At 35.5% G+C, this 15,277-nt stretch overlaps 1 long non-coding RNA gene across 1 annotated transcript; it reads right to left on the reverse strand.

The window, feature by feature from the left end:
- Window positions 1-1,151: 1,151 nt before the first annotated feature.
- On the reverse strand, window positions 1,152-9,691 carry LOC139144122 (uncharacterized). The gene is made up of 2 exons (XR_011554748.1): window positions 8,184-9,691; window positions 1,152-4,689 (listed from the first exon to the last, which is right to left on the reverse strand). It is a non-coding gene; the product is annotated as an uncharacterized lncRNA (long non-coding RNA).
- Between the last annotated feature and the right edge of the window lie 5,586 nt (window positions 9,692-15,277).

Raw genomic sequence — 15,277 nt, forward strand, 5'->3', positions numbered from 1 at the left:
CTTCATTATAGTAAGAGCGATTGAGGATGATATGTTCAGTAACACTACATTAGATGGAGCTTCAGTGTCAACAGTTTTTCAATTGATATGCGGAAAGTTTTTACGTTGGAGATATGGCTTAAGTAGCTTTACAGAGATCTATCGAAACAAAAGGCATATGGTATTTGACACATTTTACTGCATAGTTTACCTTAATCCAAGTGAAATCTATTTTAGATAATACATTCGGTACACTTTTTATTTGATTTTTTGTACACCACAAACATCATTCTAAAAAATAAAAGACCGAATTTTGTTAAAGTTAAACTACGTAATTTGAAGTTTCGATATCATTGGCCTCAAAACAATATTTGGAGAAATAAGAAGCTAAATGACGCAAGCCTACTGATAAATGGGCTTAAACAGATGTCTTGTACAATGAAAAGTATTCATTTATCTTAATTATGTTAATGGCTATTTAGTGACGGGAAATTTGCCATTTAATAACTTAAAACAGAACGAAAAACAGTTCCCACTTTACGAAAAGTTGAGGTGAAATGAGTTTTTTTCTTAAAATCATGGAATCAATTTTTTTCTTTTAAAATTTTCAAAAAAAAGTGCTTGAAAATCCTAACACAAATTAATGTGGTTTCATTTTTCTATTTTTCTATGAAAAAGAGAGTCCATCTTGATACAAATATGGCCATGTAACATTTTCTGATGAAAAATGTGACCGAGAAATTACTGCACATGAAATTCATTTTTTTCCAAGGAAAAGTCCACAAAACACATACGTGATTAGCAGTACTTGCCTTATATTATAAAAAATTTCAATTTCAGAGTAAGGTGATTCAGTTTGTCAACCATTGTCGAAAATTGCAACATTTATACTCTGTTCAAAATCTCAACTTTAGTTGACAACACTTCAAAGTCAATAATCTGATTAAACACTACTTATATAGTCAGTTCCAAATCTGAACAATTGTTGACGATACTTCACATGGTGAACTCGTCTGTTCTAATGCTATTGGCCATACTCAGTTATGACTGTTTAGACATTTCCTAATTGAATCACCATCACTAGAGGACAATATGTGTAAATATAGAATGTGTGCACAGATAAAGGTAATAGTGAAATTCTTTGTGGAAAAAATGAAAGTGACAGGCATAAATTACATTCAATTACAATTCATAACCATTTATTGACATATATATAAGGAATTTAACATTTCAATGAGTACATGTAGTAGTAATATACATTACAAAATATATTCACAAATACATTGTACATTATGTTAAGAGAGCATCTGATTTGAAAGAAAAGTCAATGTTTGTGTTACATCAGGTACAAATATATTCAAACAAAATATATCTCAAAATTACAGTTATAATTTGCCATACTTAGATTGAATGCTTTTCTACACTGAGCCATTAGGCTGCATTGACAAACAGCTCTGGAGGGGGGATTCCCAAATAAGTTCTCAGATTTTTTCAAATACCCCCTAACAAATTTTAAATTAAAATTACAATGTGTTCAAACCCCCTCCCCTCCCTTCTGACTTGCTATAATTTTTAGTCACTCCCAAAGGAAGGCAAAATGTGGCCAATATAATGCTTTGTCTGAAAATATCAAATCATAATGCATGCGAGGCTATTGGGCAAATTATTCAATTTGTTCCCATAAAAACAAGCTATACCTTTACATTTATATGTGTGTGATAATTCATTTAAATGTACTTTGCTTGAATTGGCAGGCAAAAACTGCATATGTGTACAAGAAATGTTGATCCCTATACATTGGAGTCTATGGCAAAACTGTGAATAATTTTTTCCTAATTTAAAACTGCAATATTGGTGCATTTATGGACCTGAATAATTGACATAACTATTAGAAGATGGTAATTACAATGTATATGTGCTTGTGTGTACATGAAATTTCATGTACTCATAAGTACATATAACTATGTCACGCCGCAAATGGAAATGGCTGGAAATGAAAGTGCCAGAAGGTATTTTGAAAGGAATTTGATATTCAATAAATTTTCAAGTCTCCCATCCTTTGCAATGTCAATTTTTTATGATGCCCCGGGCATGTTTTAAATTTTTTTTTAAGTCTTCCCTGAAATCTCCTGCCCTTCACCTCCAGAGGTGTTTATGAATGCAGCATTAAGTTTAAATTTCAACCCTTCCACCTTACAATTAACAAATCATTATTTTTGCAATGTTACAACAATTTAGCAATATCTAGTAGTAATGCTTTCAACAAATTCTCAACAGATAATACATTGTATATACATGCTACTGCAATGTAATTGACTGGTAAAAAGCAGTTGATATACAATATACATAGTTCTTAGCAAATGAATGCAATTTTTAGTGTCTTTGAATTATCATTGTAAGTTGATGGTCCTGATACATGATGATGAACCATACACTGGGTGGCCACAAAGTTAAGTGTAGCACTGGAGACCTACTATACTATTTTCAAATTGAAAGACAGAGTTTTACATCATACTACAAGTGACCTTGCAGCCAGCCTATATAGCTCTACACAGAAGTGTCAGAGAAAAATGAAAACCTAATCATGTAAGAACAAATCTGATACAGAATAAAATGTAATCATGTTGATTGATATGAAGGGGCTTAATCATTACATACAGATACATGTACATGTAGCATCACACTTAAATAAAAAATAATATGGTAACTAATGAATGTGGATTGTAAAAAGTTATAATAATTTGGAAGGAAATTTGATGAACAGTCTTTGAACACATACCCCTCTTGTTAAACTGGTATACACTTCAAAGGGTTTTAAAAGATGAGGAAAATGTACAGTTGTGAACGACAACAAAATGGACTGCAGAGTGCCCTGTGTGGAGTTTCCATAAACAATTAAATTTTCAATTCTGTTTATTAGTCCCTACATGTATGGAAATACATGTTGTGTGCTAAAAAATTTTTATGTGACTTTGTAGCTGCCACAGAGACCTATGAAGTCACTGAGGTGAAAAAGAATGTGATTGTTAGAGTTTCACTGTTGTCCAAATTGTTGCTTCAGTACTACTAATGTTGAATTCAGGTCAGCACAGATAGATATTTTTGACCCCTAACCGTATTGAGAAAGTGTTAGATTAAATTATTCTTCAAGCATTTAATACTTAAATTGCTGTCAACAAGAAGAACACATTGTCTACAAGAGAGAACACATTGTCTACAAGAGAGAACACATTGTCTCCAATCTACCGTCAAAATATCCTTGCCATGTTACAACAATTAAAAACATCCAACTACACTTGGCTCCTTCAGTTCTAGCCTGAGAAAAACAATAGCCATCTAACGAAGCAAATACCGCAAGTGATCTGTTGAAATATTGTGACTGCTTAAGGATTGATGTAAAAAAGTGTTATGTTAACCCTTTTCGTGCCAGACAGTATCACTTCCCCATCAGCCAAGTCAGTAAAAAGCGGTATTGAGCCAAAACATGACGTATTTTCACCCACTTGGCTTGATAAAAAAAAATCAAGTTTATAGAATTTATGTTTTCAACAGCCTTCAAATGTACAGTAATATGTTAAAATACATCATATGGAATATGTTGCGTTTCATCATTTTAACCATCTTGACCTGGTGGTGAAATATGGAATTGGCAGGAAAAGGGTTAATGTAAGTAATATCAATTTTCAGAATTGAATAATTTCTGCATGTTTATCATGGCACATTTGCAAAATGTTGAAGATTCAAAGCAATGGCCTTTTCTATTTAAATTTTATTTTTTTTATAAAAGTATATCAATGCTCTCTTTTGACAGTAAGCATACATGTATCAAAGTAAACATGATTTCATCTTTTGTTTTGGTTTACAGAGTTGAAATAATTCAAGCATATGTGAGTTGTACATGTACATATACATGTATGGGTCCTATCTCAGCCACCAGCAATTAATCAGATTGTGAACAAAATATTGCACATTAGTACTCTGCCATAGAACAGTGTATAGAATTGAATGAAATCATTTCTAAATGTGTAACAACAGATCTTGACAAGCTAAAAACCCACAAAAACTAGACTGAATTGAAAGTCTGAAACTGTACGTAATTAGTATTGCCAAACAAATTCCTGTATAACTGCTACATTCTTTTATAATTATGCAAAATACACATCACATAAAAAAGCTTCATGTATTTAACTACATGTATACAAGTATGAGCTAAAGACACCCCTTAGAGTCCTTGTTTCAATATTCAAAGCAACTGAACCAGTATTTTGTCAGGGGAATTTCTCGTATCTTTGACCATGACTTCAATCTTACTGTACATGTATCAAAAGATGTCAATTTGAATTTTGTTCGCTACATGTATCCATTCTAAAACCAAATTGGAGGAAGGAAAAGGAAAACTCTGTGACAATGTTCTTAAATCAACGAAGTTGAAAGCTTCAAACATTTTTGAGTATTTGTAGAATCTACCTACATTATGTAAACTATAGTCCCTTGATTTTCTTTGACATATGATGTAGCTTTTCCATCAAGGGTTTGACTACTTACTCCTCAATATGGTCTTGAAGTCTTGGCAAGTATTCTGGGTCCCATCCGTTTTGTTTCCGTCACCAATCTCCTCTATCAACTCTACACACAATGAAGTACTGTTCATGTTCCCATGTAATTCTTCAGCCTCTATTGTGTTGTTGGTGTCCTTCTCATGGCAATGATCTACAATCAAAGATAATAAAACACACATATTAGTTGAGCCATACAAACCAAACAGCATACAAAATATGTATTGACATGTAATTGAAAGAAAAAACAAAAAATATTTAAATTCACTATGTACCATGTGTATAATTACTCTCATTTTCAGTACTGTACACCAGAACATCGTCAGCTCAATTCTGACTGTCTTCACATTTATGACCATTTCATAGATTTATATCATGACCCCTATGTGACTATGCTTCTATTTTTTGTTTTTGGTGAGGGGTCCAAGGGAAAGTAGATCCAGCAGTTTAGTCAAGGTGTAATAAGCTGTTTGTCTCAAAGCAACTGACACTGGCATTTCAGTACAGTATTATAGCTGGCTGTCATATGTACCTGTACAGTGTAGTTTTCACTTACTCTTTCATTTAAAACTCCAGAATTACCTTTGCAATTAAAATACCAGAGTATGAAAGACCTACTTATTGCAAGTGTTCAGCATCAAATGTATGTTTGACTGGTACACAACTGTACATGTACTATTTAAGTCTCTTTATATTTGTCAGTTCACATTTAATTCATTTTTCTCTCTAATCATTTAAATATAATGGAGAGCTCTTTTGTTAGTGTTCAATGAATTTACAAAACATAAAATTTGTATATTGTGAAAGATAATGTGGTACTTTTGGTGAAAATACAGGCAATTATTCAGAGTGCAATCAGTTCAACAAACTTGTGGTAGGGAACATGTAAGAGAAGTGTTAGTTATCAAATGCTTCATTGCACCATGATTGGATTTGTTTAAATGGCAAAGTTCTTGTCAGTTTTCTCAGGAAATTGCAAACTGTACACTACTTTTACATTGACAGTTTGCATCAACATGGCCTAATTAAATTTGAGGTTTAAAAGATACAAATTTTTGTGCATGTCTCTGAAAAACCACTGCACTTAGTAAAATTATATGTACTTATAGTTTTCCTAACACAAGGCTAGACGACCTTCAGTGCTGGCAAAATTCTGGTGCCACAATGAATGGCTCTGACTCTGTGAGCTGGAAAATTTCAGTGAAATCCTAATATATTTTATATTCAATACAAGATATTGGCAAACCCTTACCAAAAACATAGCGCTATTTTTAGAAGGTGATAGCGCTATTTTACAGAGGTGACAAATAGGTGACAAGGAGGTGAAAGTTTGTGTACAGAGCTTTATTTCCAACTGAAACAATGGATATCTACTTGAAATCTACCTACACCTATTACAAAACTACAAGCTAACAAGTAGGTCTATCATAGGCGTTAAGTAGTAATTTCAACGAAATATTTATGAGATGCAAATTAAGTCATTTAAATATCTACGAAATCTACTGCACACCTACAACTTGCCTCACCTGGAAAAAAAAGGATTTCAACCTACATGATACCTACAGACATCTACCAGTCACCTACTGCGACACCTACCTTGTACCTAGTACAGACCTACGACAGACCTACTAACATGCCTACATAAATCTGCAACACACCTACTAAGATACAACAAGCACCTATTAGTGACCTATGATAGACCTATGTATGTGACCACAGTAAATGTCTACATTCTAAAAAGCACCGAAATGCACATTTGATCAAGTAACATATTACAATTTATGAATTATGAATTTTAGCAATCTTTCGTTCGAAAATTTCACAAGAAATTTATTTTTTTTATATATGTGATTGTGCTTAGACTCCAGTTAACTTAAATGCTTGGCTTGTTTCTGTGGAATAATATACGTCACTTGAACTTGACCATGGTATCATCCACAGACAAACATCGCACATCGCTCAGATTTACACATTTTCTAAGATTATACCAGTGATCATGTTCCACAAATTCGACGAATTTTCCAAAGCTTGTCAAATGCAGGATCACCTCTTTTATCCTGTATATTACTCTGTCAGTGTCAACAAAGTGAACATGTCTCTCGGCATAGTAGCACTGAAGGCAAGCACTGGATCAAGTTGGCCAGAAATTCAAGCAAAAATATTTGAAAAACATACATACATATCAACCAGACCCATCGTGGTGTTAGTCCGAAACAAACTCGAAAATGTTCAATCAAAAATGTTCCGGGTTCTCAAGATGTTCTCAGGCCATTTTGACTTAGAATCATTTTGCTTCGCCTCCATGCTGTTCAGTTAGTTCGCGTATCGTTCTATTCCCACATCCATCTCATTGTACCTCCATTGGTTAACGATGTAGTTCAATATTACAACAGGTACCGCCATTCTCCGATTACGAACTTCCCGCCATGACCAAACATCAATGTTCTTTATCGTCAAACCATCTCTCGTTTCAAATTCATGACTCCACTCACCCAAATCGTCGTCAGAATTACTGCAACTTGAAGTTGTTGAAGCATACGATGTTGGTCTTGAATCGATGTCAGCGTTATTTCCGGGTTGATCATTGCTGCACCGTCTTTGTCAACTTTATTGTCAGACGATTCATGGCAATCACATAGTCGAACCAGAGGACTGAGAGTACATGTCATCCTCGATGTCTGGACTTGGTAAAACCATAAAATGAGTCACTGCTGCTACCACAAAAAATGTCAGCAATGCGATGTCCAACCTCCGTGCTATCGCTCAGATCGGCCAATTTTAAGATTTTGGTTGAAAACTCAGTGCAATACGGAACCAAAACAAGCGCAAAGGTCACATAAATATTCACCAGCCTGCAGCCGACAAACTTTTAGGCCGGGAAATCCCCTAAACAATGATCAATTGGGTGTACCCCTGTAGGCAGAATTCTTTATTCAAATAGGGTTTAAAGTTCAACTACGGCTTTTACGTTTGTTCTCCTGTGAGGGCGCCTCAATTTTCCTTTAGGTGTATGATAGGTCATGATAGGTCTATGTAGGTGTGCTTTACCTACACAAATCTATTTGTCACCTACAGTTGATCTAATACAGAAGTAGGTGTAAGATAGGTGTTATTAGGTACTAAGTAGATGCATAACTAGACTTATTCCTGAAGACCTACAAGTAAAATGACACCTATTTAACACCTCTTGAGATCTACCAAAAACTCCTAAGAACCTACAAAAATAGCGCTATATCTACTATAAATAGCGCTATCTTTTTGGTAAGGGATGGGAGAAGTGGGCCTGAGAAACGCACATGCATGTACTGTAGAAGCAGAGGTGCAATGTTAAAAGAAAATGTACCTTGGTAATTTGCAATATTATACCGTGTATGTCTGTATAATTACACAATGGAGTATAAAAAGACCTGAAGGGCGATGCTGAATGTAATTGAAATGTAAATGTCTACAGTTGAATGTCTGTTGATCAAATGGACATGCCTAAAATTTACAAAGTGTCCCTTGGCATAATACATTTCAAAGTAACAACCCCCTCCCCCCTCGCCCAAGGACTCCTCCCTTGCTATTTGAAGATTGAGCTTTACTGGTCAATGTTTGTTTGATTTGAACCAAAAGGGTGTTTGGATAAAGATTACAAACTTGACATACCTTTATATAGGCATGGAAGAGTGTGTGAATGAGATACCTCCACTACACTACATTCCTGGCCGGCCGCAACAGTGAACCGAAGTGGTCAAATTCCTGAGATGAACAAGTATGTCGGTTATACATACACGCTGTTTAAAGTCACGATTCGACTGTGCTCAAAAGTACATGTTGTGTAAGGTGCTTGAGTCTAAAGCCGGCTGTTTTTTCTGCAACTGCACGCCATTATCCATGACCTGGATAAGCAGGTCTGAGCGACGATCCACTGCATAATTGTTACATCACGCACAGTTCACTGCATAAGCTGTCGCCTTGAAGACTGGTCGAATAAATGTTGAATTGTGCGAATCTTTGACGATGGTATGATACGCAGCATGGTCGCTCCACAAAATCGTGCACGCAGCCACTGTGCATGACCACGGTCCCTCCACAAAAACCGTGACATGACTTATGCGTTCCGCCGGTTTCTGTCTGTGTGTCGAGATTCGGTTCATATTTACCTTTTACCTTAGTGAAGGTCAAGGGTCGGGTAGTCCATTGTAAAAAGGGAAGGACAGTAGGGAACAGATCTTGTACTGCCTGTTAAGTGTAAGGTGTGCATTTCTCTCTTGAGTATAATTCTATTGTATATCACTTACAATCACTACTGTGTTTTCGTCCTGTGATATAGTTTCAGCTTTAAGATTGCAATATTTTTTCTGGCGGCATGGCACAAGGAACTGACCCCTACCTATTTTAATAGTATATACAGTTACGTCAAAACACACCCAGCTTACATACCAAAACATGCACAGCTGCACTCAAGGACAAAGAAAACGCCGCTGCGAAGATTATTTTGACCGTGAGAGTAGAAGCGAGATGTCTCAACCATGCCGAAATGCGATGTTTGACTTCGTTTGCTACCTCCATCGTTTGACTCGGGTCACTGATCGTTACTGCACCGGCACACGGCAGGTACTTTTTCCCTTCAATGGAGGTAATCCCCGGAGGTAATCCCAGCGCGTTGGACGATCTGCCTCAAATCATATGAATGTTGTACTTATCGCGGCTAATAACAGCAGCAGCTTTACAAAGGAATGCAATGCAACAATCTGCAATTGAGACGAGAAGGAATACCCGACAAGCTGTAAACAAAACATCGGATGAAACAGTTGAAGGTATAGGCCTAGGTCATCTATTTTGAAGTTAACAAGGGGTCAAACATTTAAACATGCATATTGCATACCTATGGTGCAAGGAGAAACTCATCATTACACGGGGGGGGAGGTGCGGTTTGAGGTGTACCCATCCAAGTTGAGCTTGAAGTTTCCAAAATGTTGAGTAAAAAGGGGGTACCTTTAAGATACTTCACTAATAATATTATAAGCAACATATGCTCACTTTAGCAATTTTGCATTTTACTTTTATGAACCAAGTGTCAGTGACATCCAAAAACATTAAGGGACACTGTTGCATGAATATTCTAATGCCATAAAATTGTAGGTAAAATAATTTACTCCTTGTCAAGGCTTTGAACAAATTAAGATGAACACTTTCAGGCCAATGTATGTTATGTGCTGCATATAATTTATTCTATTTCAAACTCACAACAGCTTGGTAATTTTACTCCAGTGATATGAACAATGGTGGTTGTCATTACAATCGATATGTTACAATGCTTGTCATGAATTTATAAAATTCTGACCCATTGTCATAGCAAGCATACTGAAATATTTGTAACTGCATTGGTGTAAATTGAAACACGAGGCCTCAAATGGAAAATAATAAGTTAACACACTGGAAAACGTTTTTACAGGTGTACAGGGAAACAACATGGGTTGAGATGGACGTGCATTATTTATGTCTTTACATTGCAACAGGCATGAACGTGCATACATATGCACATCATAGTCCCTGTATGTACTGTACTACTACATATGTACATATATGTATATTCACATATATATATACCGTGCAAATGTGTGAATAGACATGTAGTACAGACAGACAATGAGAAGACAATGATAGAGTGACTGTGTACAGGCATACAGTGTAGCTCTGAAAAATTGTGCAAATTTTTCTGTGCAGCACACTTGCATACATAGACATACTATATACGCGCACCTACACACATACACACACAAAGATATATATATATATATATATATATATATATATATATATATATATATATATATATATATATATATATATATATATATATACACGTGTGTGTGTGTGTGTGTGTGTGTAGGTGTGTGATTCCTTAAAACATCTCCTTTGGGAGAATAGCCAGTGTAAAATCTGAGGTCTTTTTCTCGGAAGAAAAAAGGCAAACAGGACAGCACATGTCAAACCAACTTTAACCGAATTCGGGGAACGTGGGTTCAAGTCCTACACGGGTAATTTTTTCAAGCCCCCCAAAAAAATTTACAGTGTAGAGACACTCAGATGTAGTTGTGTGACTTTTCTCATTACATGAAATTTCCTCACTACACAACACTGGGGAAACTGCCATATTACAAAACACCTTCACTTTCATGCAGTACATAAAGACAAACTGATGACAATGATGGGAGGGAGTTGTACAGGCATACATTTACAAGTAGCTCTGAGAAATCTTGCAGATTTTCTGTGTAATTAACAGAGGACACACAAGCTGATATACAAACACATGCATATAGACTGTACATTACCAAAACTGGGGAAACTGTTTAACTTGAATTCTAGTCCGGACCAGAATTCATTTGTCAACAATGGCAATGCAGTTTACACATGTACAAGCTGAATTGACAGGCTTAAAACCCTGCACGCAAACGTACTCATGGGAGTAAGACAAGACAATCTGGCTGAAATTTGGTAAAAGTCATAAACATTTAGCATTTCTTGGCCTTTAATGTTTACATTTGAATTCTAGTCTGCACCAGAATTCACTCATCAATAATACACTTTTCACATGTACATTTTCAGTTAAACATGCGTGTTCAGGCTGAAGTGACAGGCTGAATACTGTGTATCCTAATACCTTAGGAATAGAACATTGCAATAAAAAAGAAGAATAGTAAAAAACCATCACAATTTACAGTTTCTGTACTTGAAATTTATCTTCTATGAATATGAAAACACCTGGTGATCAAAAGATAGAAGTTTCAAATACTGATATATTATTGGATGGCACTGTATATATGTAGATTTATTCATGTTTGTAAAGAATTTAAGAGAATGTAATTACATATTTTGTAACATTCTTTGAAACCACTTTTGTGACAGTTTTTCAAACTTTTTCCTTTATATTCTTTGATATCACTTTCCATTCAGATGTGGACAAATATATAATTGTTCAAAGGTCAAATGAGAAAGTCTGTGTCAAATCAGACATTATTATTATTAGACTTTGACACACAGAGGATAGATTACTGCTTTAGCACATGATAATTGGGAGGGTGGAACTTTGTCATGCAAAAACACTTGAAGGGTCACGCTTTTGTGTAGCATCACTTTGAAAAGATTTGCCATCCATAGTAATTTCAGTCCAGTCTTTACAAAGATACAAATGTATGTTGTTAATATTTTCATGTATTTCAAATGATTTTCTATAAATGTCTGCAGCCCTGTAAATTTGCATAAATCTTAATGGTCCCATGTGTTTGTAGTTTGTATGATCTTATTTCTGTCAATTTTAATTAAAAAATACATTTATTTTAACTAGAAATGCATTATCTCTCCTGTTATATGTATTCAATAGTGTAAGCACTATTTTTATTTTAAAGCTATTTATGCACTGCTACACATGGTAAAACCACAACACTCACCAGTAAATTTTGTGTCACTTGAAAGTGAACAGATGACATTAGCTTAAGTTCAACTCCACACCGCCCTGGAAGATATCCCATAATGCATTGCTGTAAGTCCAACGCTTAAACCGGAAATCGGCTCATTTGGCGTCAAGACACCAAGGCGAGCGGGTCGGCTTCTCTCATCCAGTCTTGCCGCATATGACAAGCAATTGCGATAATGATGAATGCCTTATTCCGAAAATCAGTAAATGACATGCTGTAATCCATCCCCACTTCAGTGACACACATTCCCTAGTCAGTAAATGACAATGGGGCCGCTGGCGTACACAAGTATCTGGTTGTTGTAGCGAATTTGAAGCAAGCAGCTTTTCTCACAGAAACAAGTTTCATAATGTACTCAGTAAAACGTTGTCAGGTACATGTAACATGAAAAGTGACTGAAGGTCGAAGTGACCAAGGCACCGGGATTGATCTGACCACAAACAACAACAAGAGGGTGTGAATACTTGGGTCGAAATGGACAGGGGTCGAGGTTACCTGCTGCCCCGGCCCCAAGCTGCAGCCCTGGCTATGTTTACATAAGGCGTCCACATTTTAGAAAATCACTAAAAGTGGGTAGAAATAAAGCCCCAATGCTAGGGGTCGATAGGGGTCGGCTGACAGTTTGACACATTTCGTACCATTAAGAGTCGAATGATATTACATTGGGTTGACCATACAAATTTTATCGAAAAACGTCCTTGGAAAAGTGAATGCGTGGGATGTTTGACCAAACTTTACAAGCATCAATTTTTCGATCAAAAAATTCATGCGTAGAACTAATGGAAATTCGTAAAAATACCACTACCTTGTACATCAGGCAATAAACACCGGATGGTGTGAAAATGAGTTTACTAGAAATTACATAGTGGCTCTGAAAATTAGTTTGAAAATTTAGCGTATTTACCGCTATATCGCTAGATGGCCGTCATTTGTGAAGGGAAGATGAAGTGGTGAATTCTGGGATATCTTCCAGGGTGGCATGGTCCAACTCAGAGCGAACAATAGCATAGGCATGGTGAGCTTCAAAATGTCAACTAATGTTGAACTTGAACTTCAAAGTGAACAAAAGTTGAGTTACCTTAGGCACGGTTGGATTCCAATGTCAACAAAAGTTGAACTTGAACTTCAAAGTGAACAAAAGTTGAGTTACCTTAGGCACGGTTGGATTCCAAATATCAACAAAAGTTGAACTTGAACTTCAAAGTGAACAAAAGTTGAGATGGCTAAGGTAATTGTACCATGGGCTTTCTAAATGTACACTTTTGTCAGCTGACAAGCTTATTGGACAGAAATTTTGTAAAAAATGCACAAAATAGAGGAGTTGCTTCATTTAACATCCAGTCTTCGCAAATTATAATGAAAAATGAGAGAAAATAATTGTAGTCAATTGTATAAGAGGATTTTTTCTTTAAAAATCTGCAAACTACCTTGAGCAATTTGATGCATGCAAGTTTTCTTTGCAAAAATGTAAGTACAGGTGGGTTTCATTATTAAAAAAAAATTATTTCAGAGAAAATTAATGAGGTGTGTTGGTATCTAAAATGTGCAAATTCATTGGTCAGTTTTTTCCTTCATTTTCATGCCATTCACAAGAGGTAAATTTATGTACATCACCAAAATTATTTTTTTCTCTGTGAAAATGGAAATTGTATCTTTGTGTCAAAATATGGCAATCTTGTCAAATGCAAAGAAAAATTAAAGTTATTTAACACAAGTTTTAGAATTCGCAATTTTGGAGATAAATTATCCAAAACAAGCAATCAAATGCCGCTACTTTTCCATTTTTCACATGAAAATTGAGAAAACCCTGACTTTTTCGTAAAGTGGGAACTCTTTTTCGTTCTGTTTTAAAATTTTAGATTTTAGTAGGTTGTAAACAAATAATAACTAAATAAATAACTAAATAAATAACAAATAAATAAATGAATAAATAAATAAATAAATGGATAAAATAAATAAATAAAAAGTGTGATCCCCAATCAAATAAAGGTCATTGCGCCACATGTGTTTTAAAAAGTAAGTAACTGTGACTTTTGACATTTTTTTCAGGTCTTTGTTGCATTAGTTAGCAACAGTTTGTCTAATAGGTTTATATTATTTTAGGTGATATTCCTATTAGTGGAAAGGTGAATTACATAGGCGGTGTTCAAACTAGTACAGGTAAACGTTCAATTGATACGATCAACCTGAATGTTTTGTATACTTTCAAAAATGCATGACAATCATTCAAATAATTTGATCGAGACACATCAAGAATCCGCAATTACGATTTTTTTTTGGTCATTTTTTTTACATTTTTGTTCATTAGATGTAGAACCAGACAGATTCGTCAATTGTGAACTGAAATGTTCAAGTCTCAGTATGTTGCAGTTGCCTGTAAATTTACTCTTTTCTTTGATATTTTGCCATCAGGTTGTCATTGTAAACATACATGTAAACATAATAGACCCTCGAGAAAAACAGGACAGGCAACTGCTGTTGTTTCTTTGTACGATTTTGCTTGGAAAATATTTAGTTTATTTGCCAAGCGGTCCCCGACAACAGTACGTACATTAATCTCGTTAACGATCAAACAGACGTTGTGCATATGTACACTTTGCTCTTGCATGGCACGTTCCGAGTAATGACACAGATATTTTTTGAGGTTTTTGCTTGATATACCAGTCATGGGGAATGTTCTGATAACGATGAAGATCCCATTTTGGTTTCTAGACGAAGCCAACAGGAAAACACCAGACGATAAAAACAGTGTACATTTAGCCATAGACGCTACAGAAAACTCTTGCTAGGTATCGACATCTAAAGCTAACATTCCCTGCAGGAAAAATCTCCGATAACAACAAATCTTTACAAGTTAGGCAAGTCTACACTTCCCCAGCCCTAAGAAACGAAGACCTGACCTTTATTTAATCCGTCACGCAAAATTTAAGGAAATCAGGGAATACAAAAAATGACTACTCCATCGGAGGTCAAGTACGCGATCTCTAACGTTTTGGTTCTGTTTTAGCCTAAAGAAACATTGCAATTCGGATATGCTACACATGTTTACACTCGCAAAATACTGAGAAAAAAACATTTTCAACACTGTGTTTCGCTGTCAGGCGAAACCTTGCGATAAATCGGGACTCAACAACGCTTGGTGGAGTCAGAAGCGGTAAGATGGACAGGCATTTACACAAAGCTAAACGCTATCCTCGCAAATTTGGCCGTTCACAGTTTTCAAACAACAACATTTCAGTAGTTATTATACATACTTTACCGAATCATGGAGCGCTCCTC

Source organism: Ptychodera flava, chromosome 11, assembly GCF_041260155.1.
Source record: "Ptychodera flava strain L36383 chromosome 11, AS_Pfla_20210202, whole genome shotgun sequence".
Taxonomy (NCBI): Eukaryota; Metazoa; Hemichordata; class Enteropneusta; family Ptychoderidae; genus Ptychodera; species Ptychodera flava.